General features: G+C 38.6%; 2 non-coding genes across 2 annotated transcripts; both read left to right on the top strand.

The window, feature by feature from the left end:
• The first annotated feature begins 220 nt into the window (after window positions 1-220).
• On the top strand, window positions 221-327 carry LOC141675657 (small nucleolar RNA R71). The gene has a single exon (XR_012556299.1). It is a non-coding gene; the product is annotated as a small nucleolar RNA R71 (small nucleolar RNA).
• Window positions 328-5,703: 5,376 nt separating this feature from the next.
• Window positions 5,704-5,810, top strand: LOC141675988 (small nucleolar RNA R71). The gene has a single exon (XR_012556603.1). It is a non-coding gene; the product is annotated as a small nucleolar RNA R71 (small nucleolar RNA).
• Window positions 5,811-8,670: the final 2,860 nt, after the last annotated feature.

Genomic DNA, 8,670 nt, shown 5'->3' with positions numbered 1-8,670 from the left:
GATAGCCGTAGCTGTATCCACTTCAAGAAATCCTGCTACCTTGCCCTATAGAAATCTCTGGGCTGGATACTGATATTCATTAGCAGCCATAAGTTCAATTAGATCATAAGCTTTCTCATAGCTCTTTGCCCATAATGCTCCGCCTGCTGCTGCATCGAGCATGGATTTGGACTGTGCTCCCAACCCATTGTAAAAATAAGTGATGATCATCTAATCAGGCATTCCATGATGAGGACACTTCCTAAGCATCTCCTTGTAGCGCTCCCAAGCTTCATATAAAGATTCTCCTGATTGCTGCGTAAATTGAGTAATAGCATCCCTGATTGCAGCTGTCTTTTTCATAGGGAAGAATTTAGTGAGAAACTTTTGAGCAAGATCTTCCCAAGTAGTAATCGAACCAGCTGGTAGAGAGTGTAACCAGCTTTTAGCCTTGTCTCTCAGAGAGAATGGGAATAGTCTCAGCTTCACAGCATCTTCAAAAACACCATTGAACTTGAAGGTATCGCAGATCTCAATGAAATCCCTAATATGCATATTGGGATCTTCAGTTGGAGAACCCCCAAACTGGATTGAATTCTGCACCCATTGAATTATGCCATGCTTGATCTCAAAGGTATTAGCTGCGATAGCTGGCCTGACAATGCTAGTTTGAATGTCATTGATCTTGGGTTGAGAGAACTCCATCAAGGCCCTCATTCGTGCTGCTGGATCTCCCATTGTACTGAGTACCTGAAACACAAACAAATAAACCGTGAGAGTAAAAGAGTCCGAGTCACTGAACTTTAACGACCACTGAAGACAAGCACATAAACTAAAAATTAACACCGAGTCCCCGGCAGCGGCGCCAAAAACTTGTTAGGGCGAAAACACGCGCTAAAATTCACGCAAGTATACGCGTTCGCAAGTAGTATAAGATATAAATCAGATTCTTTCCCACAGAGACTGGTTTAGGTTAAGTTCAATTTATGTACCTATTCAACAATGTATGGTTATCGCTCAATGCTAAGACAAATAACAAATTAGGTTTTGATTAAACTAAGAGATTAAACTAACAATTATAACTAAGAGAACAAGAATGGTTGAATTAAATTATATGACAAACATGGGATTCTAACTTCATAAATACTTCATTCAATAGCCTTTTCGTTCTTAACCTTAGGATGTGATGGTGATGACACTAATCAGATAACACGAAACTGATAAACGCCAACTTTCGTTGTACGAGTACCATTCTACCAGACATCCACAAAAGAGATAGAAGCTGAATAGGCACCAATTATATTGAGACCCTATATGTCTATAGAATTTGACAACATAACGGTTTAAGCACAAGTTATCTATCTTGATTACATAGGGCAAGTAAAACGGTTAAATTTACCTACGAATCATGCATACACATACATGAACCTATGCCAGCATGGCAAGTTCTAAACCTCTATATTCACTGTCGCTTCAATAGAGATTAACAAGCTATCTTATATGTTAGCTACGCACATAAGATGAATAACCACAACCAATACTAGGATATCAATCAATCACCACACACTAAGGTATCGAAATAATTAACTATTGAAATTCATAAGTAAATCCGCTAGAATCCCATGATAACGATTAGTTCATAATCGAACTCTTCGTCACCATGGGTTCCAATGAAAGCATGGTATAAACAAGGTCTTAATAAACTGAATAATAATTAAAGTACGAATAAATGAGATCTAGGTTCAACAAGAACGAAAACGAGCATCCAAAGTTACAACTAATTCAAAGAATCACGAGTTGAAAACAAGATCTTCTTTTTCGGAGTTGTTTTGTGCTTCTAGGTCTTCTCCTTGCTCTCCCAATCTTCTCGGATGATGAAAACCCTTTTTTTTAAGTATATATAAGCCCATTTTGGACCTGGACCCTTAAAATCGTCAAATTCCACTCAAAAAGGCTTTTTCAGTGAAATTAGCGAAGTCAGCCGCGCATCAACGCGCGACCGCGCGACATACCAGGTGGGCACCTCCAACAGAAGGCGGGTGCCTCCTCCAGCAGGCGGGTGCCTCCTCCAGCAGGCGGGCGCCTCCTCCAGCAGGCGGGCGCCTGCAGCCTGTCTGGAAAAAATCTGATGAATTTTGTTTTGGCCATAACTTGAGTTCTACTCGTCAGAATTAGGCGATTCAACTTCCCACGCGAAGCTAACGAGATTCTCTACAACTTGACAATGGACTTGGATTCCAAATCTGATCACTTTTCATCATATTTCCTTTAAAAGCTCCTTTCTTCATTTAACTGATACCTGAAATGCAATAACACAAAAACACATCAAAATACCAACAACTTGAGTCCAAAACACCAATTTAAGCTTGTAATAAAGCGTTCCAAGTGGATATAAAATCCACTTATCACACCCCCAAACTTGAATCGATGCTTGTCCTCAAGCATAAACAGACTCAAAACTACAAAACAAACCTAATGCATGAATGCAACTACGTGAATGCAACTAAATGATAATGCAATCGATCCTCTCAGAATAACCATAACCAAATGAATAAGCCAATGACTCAAAACAGAGTTCGAATAAATCCCACAAACCAACTCACAAACCAGAAATGTGCGTGTGTGGAATGCTTAACAGATATCTCTCGATACTAGATCAATAACCATAACTTATCTATCATCGAAACAATCAAAAGTTTATAAACAGAATAGACAATAAACGCATTATGACTCACAACACCTCCTTTCTACTAGAGTTATACAAGGATTCACACTATTATTGAACACATAAGAAAGATGCTTATTTGACCGTGCAATGAATGAGGTCCCAAAAGACTTATGCAATAATACCCATGTAGCGAGCGTTAGGTTAGCGGATCCCAGACTATAAAAGCCTTAGGTCACTAGGCACAAAGTCCCCTAGAACTTAATAACTCGAGTATTAAAGAGCTCACTCTTGATCAATTATACATAAACACATACTTTTTTTTCTCTTTTTTCTCTTTTTTTTTCAATAATTTCTGAATGAGTGCATTTCGCTCCATCTCATTTAACCCTAGACTACTCATAAAACTATGAGCCGACTACTAGCCATTTGACGCCTAGCCTTACAACAACTAGCAATGAAATCCAAGTTTTTCTCCAGATAAAAAAATTAGTATTTTTACGTCCTTACGAGAATATCACAAATTCTAAATATAACCAAGTGATTAAATCTCAACAACAAACAAGTATGATCATGATCTAGATCAAAAGCAGCCCTATAAGACTTTGTGAAAATATTTGTTTCTGGCATGCAAATCAATTCATTAGGACTTAAACATCCCTCTAATCGTTATCACCGCACTTAAATCAACATCAACTTATCAAATATCATAGTTCATCTTAAGGGATCATGCTAAATATGCATATAAATGCAACTATATGAAATCACATATAAAAACAAACAAATATGTCTTATATGAACAATCATGCAACACTACGAATGAAATACAACTATATGCAACATAAATCTATATGAACTATATGGACACACACAAACTAATCCCTACATTATCACCCCCAAACTTAAAATTTTCAATGTCCTCATTGAAGGTAATAATAAGGATTTCAGGCATACCTAATTAGCGGGAGAGTCACCCTCGTCGGGTGGAGGATCAGGTGGCCAATCAACCTCGCCACCAGTGTCTCAAATAACAGTAACGAAAGCGTGTGTCAAATCTTCAGCAAAATATCGGTGGATGACATGCATGGCCTCCATACGCCTAGTCAATCTTCTATACTGTGCATCACCAACACCAGTCCTATCAACTACCTGTTGCACATGAGAAGAACCCTCTGTAGGCAAGGGAATATCCGTCCAGCCACTCTCTACATCATCAAAAATATATCCCAAGCCCTTATCATGTGGTGCACCTAAGAATGCATAACTTAAGTGATCTGGCATTCGGTTGAGCTCAAGTGTGGGAGCTTCTTGAATAAATGCTTGAAAACGCTCCTGAGAAATTTTCAGCTCTGCTGACCCAAGAGAATCGAATGGAAATTCCAACTTCCTCTTCCATGGAGGTGCATTCAAAACCTGCATTTGCTCTACTTTAAAGCACTCCTCTTTAGCTGTGGGTAACTTTATTTCCTTGAACACATTAAAAGTGACCTTTTGATCATGAACCTTCATCGAAAGCTCTCCTTTTTGCACATCGATCATAGTTCGGCCAGTAGCTAAGAATGGTCTTCCCAAGATAATGGGAATCTTTTTATCCTCCTCAAAATCAAGATTTACAAAGTTAGCAGGGAAGATGAGTTTATCCACCTTGACCAAGATATCCTCCATTATACCTCATGGATAAGCGATGGAACGGTCAGCTAGTTGCAATGACATGTATGTTGGTTTAAGATCTGGAAGACCAAGTTTCTTGAAGATAGATAAGGGCATCAGATTGATGCTAGCTCCTAAATCACATAAACACTTGTCGAACGATAAGTTTCCGATGGTGCAAGGAATAGTGAAGCTTCCAGGATCTTTAAGCTTCGGAGGCAACTTCTGTTGCAGCATAACACTACATTCCTCCGTTAGAGCAACGATCTTTAAGTCATTGAGCTTCACTTTCCGAGAGAGAATACCTTTCATAAATCTCATAGCTAGGCATCTGTTCAAGAGCTTCGGCGAAAGGTATGTTGATATGAAGTTTCTTGAACACCTCCAAAAACTTCTCAAACTGCTTGTCCAGCTTTTTCTTCTGCAGCCTCTTAGGAAAAGGAGGTGGAGGATATATCTATTTCTCCCCTGTATTACCCTCAGGAGGAGTGTGTTCCACATTAGTCTTCCTTGGTTCCACCGCTGCTCCCTTCTGCAATTCTTCTTCAGCCACAACTGCATTTTCTGAAACTTGAGATTTTTCAGGCTCTTCGTCTTGCTGAATTTGGGTGCTTGCGACCTTTCCAGACCTTAAGTTGATGGCATTCACCTGTTCTTCAACTTCCCTCTTGTATGGATTTGTTTCTATATCACTAGGAAGCATTCCTGGTGGTCGATTCAATAAGGCATTAGCAATTTGCCCTATTTGGTTCTCCAGATTCTTGATAGAAACAGCCTGGCTTTGGCATATAAGAGCCTGGTTTTTGCACATAAGCCGCAACTCCTCCAATTCAAATTTTTCATTCGAAGATAGACATGCACCATGAGTTTGTTGTTTTGGTGTAATTTGTTGCTGAAAACCAGGAGGGTTGAATAGCTTATTTCCAAACTGTTGGAACGGCTGTTGCATCGTATTCTGATTGTTGCTCCAACTGAAATTAGGATGATTCCAGTTGTTAGGATGATAAGTGTCTGGAACTGGTTGCTGTGATATCTGAAAGTTGCTCACAAACTGAGCTGAGTCACTAGATATAGCGCATTGCTCCGTCACATGTGGACCTGCACACAGCTCACAAACACTAATTATCTGCTTAACACCATAGTTAGCCAGAGAATCGATCTTCATAGACAACGCCTTTAGTTGAGCAGTGATAGCCGTAGCTGTATCCACTTCAAGAACTCCTACTACCTTGCCCTGTGGAAATCTCTGGGCTGGATACTGATATTCATTAGCAGCCATCAGTTCAATTAGATCATAAGCTTCCTAATAGCTCTTTGCCCATAATGCTCCGCCTGCTGCTGCATCGAGCATGGATTTGGACTGTGCTCCCAACCCATTGTAAAAATAAGTGATGATCATCCAATCAGGCATTCCATGATGAGGACACTTCCTAAGCATCTCCTTGTAGTGCTCCCAAGCTTCATATAAAGATTCTCCTGATTGCTGCGCAAATTGAGTAATAGCATTCCTGATTGCAGCTGTCTTTGCCATAGGGAAGAATTTAGTGAGAAACTTTTGAGCAAGATCTTCCCAAGTAGTAATCAAACCATTTGGTAGAGAGTGTAACCAACTCTTAGCCTTGTCCCTCAGAGAGAATGGGAACAGTCTCAGCTTCACAGTATCTTCAAAAACACCGTTGAACTTGAAGGTGTCGTATATCTCAATGAAATCCCTAATGTGCATATTGGGATCTTCAGTTGGAGAACCCCCAAACTGGATTGAATTCTGCACCCATTGAATTATTCCAGGCTTGATCTCAAAGGTATTAGCTGTGATAGCTGGCCTGACAATGCTAGTTTGAATGTCATTGATCTTGGGTTGAGAGAACTCCATCAAGGCCCTCATTCGTGCTGCTGGATCTCCCATTGTACTGAGTACCTGAAACACAAACAAATAAACTGTGAGAGTAAAAGAGTTCGAGTCACTGAACTTTAACGACCACCGATAACAAGCACATAAACTAAAAATTAACACCGAGTCCCCGGCAGCGGCACCAAAAACTTGTTAGGGCGAAAACACGCGTTAAAATTCACGCAAGTATACGCGTTCGCAAGTAGTATAAGATATAAATCAGATTCGTTCACACAGAGACTGGTTTAGGTTAAGTTCAAGTTATGTACCTATGCAATAATGAATGGTTGTCGCTCAATACTAAGATAAATAACAAATTAGGTTTTGATTAAACTAACAATTATAACTAAGAGAACAAGAATGGCTGAATTAATATATTTGACAAACATGGGATTCTAACTTCATTAAATACTTCATTCAATAGCCTTTTCATTCTTAACCTTAGCATGTGATGGTGATGAAACTAATCAGATAACACGAAACTGATAAATGCCAACTTTCGTTGCATGAGTACCATTCTACCAGACATCCAAAAAAGAGATAGAAGCTGAATAGGCACCAATTATATTGAGACCCTATATGTCTATAGAATTTGACAACATAACGGTTTAAGCACAAGTTATCTATCTTGATTACATAGGGCAAGTAAAACGGTTAGAGTTACCTACAAATTATGCATACACATACATGAACCTATGCTAGCATGACAAGTTTTAAATCTCTATATTCACTGTCGCTTCAATAGAGATTAACACGCTATCTTATATGTTAGCTACGCACATAAGATGAATAAGCACAACCAATACTAGGATATCAATCAATCACCACACACTAAGGTATCGAAACAATTAACTTTTGAAATCCATAAGTAAATCCGCTAGAATCCCCTGATAACGATTAGTTCATAATCGAACTCTTCGTCACCATGGGTTCTAATGAAATCATGGTATAAATAAGGTCTTAATAAACTGAATAATAATTAAAGTACGAATAAACGAGATCTAGGTTCAACAAGAACGAAAATGAGCATCCAAAGTTACAACTAATTCAAAGAATCATGAGTTGAAAATAAGATCTTCTTTTTCAGAGTTGTTTTGTGCTTCTAGGTATTCTCCTTGATCTCCCAATCTTCTCGGATGATGAAAACCCTTTTTTTTAAGTATATATAAGCCCATTTTGAACCTGGACCCTTAAAATCGTCAAATTCCACTCAAAAAAGGTTTTTTCAGCGAAATCAACGAAGCGGCCGCGCGGCACACCAGGCGGGCGCCTCCTCCAGCAGGCGGGCGCCTGCAGCCTGTCTGAAAAAAATCTGATGAATCTTATTTTGGCCATAACTTGAGTTCTACTCGTCAGAATTAGGCGATTCAACTGCCCACGCGAAGCTAACGAGATTCTTTACAACTTGACAGTGACTTGGATTCCAAATCTGATCACTTTTCATCATATTTCCTTTAAAATCTCCTTTCTTCATTTAACTGATACCTGAAATGCAATAACACAAAAATACATCAAAATACCAACAACTTGAGTCCAAAACACCAATTTAAGATTGTATTAAAGCGTTCCGAGTGGATATAAATTCCACTTATTAGTAACCTCTATCACATATTTGACTCACACTGATCAGATTATGCTTGAGTCCTGTAACCAGAGCTACATTTTCAATGATGACATTTCCAACTTTAATTTTGCCATATCCCAAGATTTTTCCTAAGTTGCCATCTCCATAAGAAAATCTTGGGCCAACCTTCTCCTCAAATTCTGATAGCTTGGATTTATAACTAGTCATTCGCCTGAGCATCCACTGTCCAAGACTAGAGCATTCCTCCTGTCACCCTATAATCAGCAATTTGAATCAGTTAGTGTTTTTAAGGACCCAGACTTGCTTGGATCCTTTGGCCTTTTTAAGTTTGTTAACATATGCAGCAGAAGACTTTATATCAGAATTTATGTTAACATTCTTGCTATCAGTATTTATACATGCAGAAACAGGTTTTACTTTAACTAAATAGGGTTTTAGTTTATAAAAATTATAATACAAACTGTGATACTCTTTACATGTATAAATAGAGTGCCAAACATTGCCACAATGAAAACAAGGATTATATGTTTTATATCTAGTTGTTCTATTCCTAAACTCTGATTTAGAAGGAAGATCTTTTATCTCTTTATTCTTCCTGCAGGAATTAGCAAGATGATTAGTGCTACCACAGTTTGAACAGGTCTTTCTAGGTGCATTAGGTGGGGTTACATAATTTCCATTCTTATTAACACCTACCTTGCCATTCCTATTTTTCCTAGACTTTTCCCTCTTGTCTTTCATGTATAGATCCTTCAGCTTTTGCTTAAGCTGTTTCTGAGTCATTGAACCAATATTTACTGAGTTTATGTGAACTTGTTCACTCTTTTCAGTAATTAAGTTTGATCTAGGTGCTGAGGTAGTATCTTCCTCATGAATTGACTTAACATAATTAACACTAGG

Source organism: Apium graveolens, chromosome 7, assembly GCF_009905375.1.
Source record: "Apium graveolens cultivar Ventura chromosome 7, ASM990537v1, whole genome shotgun sequence".
Taxonomy (NCBI): Eukaryota; Viridiplantae; Streptophyta; class Magnoliopsida; order Apiales; family Apiaceae; genus Apium; species Apium graveolens.
This window is presented reverse-complemented; position numbering and strand designations above follow the sequence as displayed.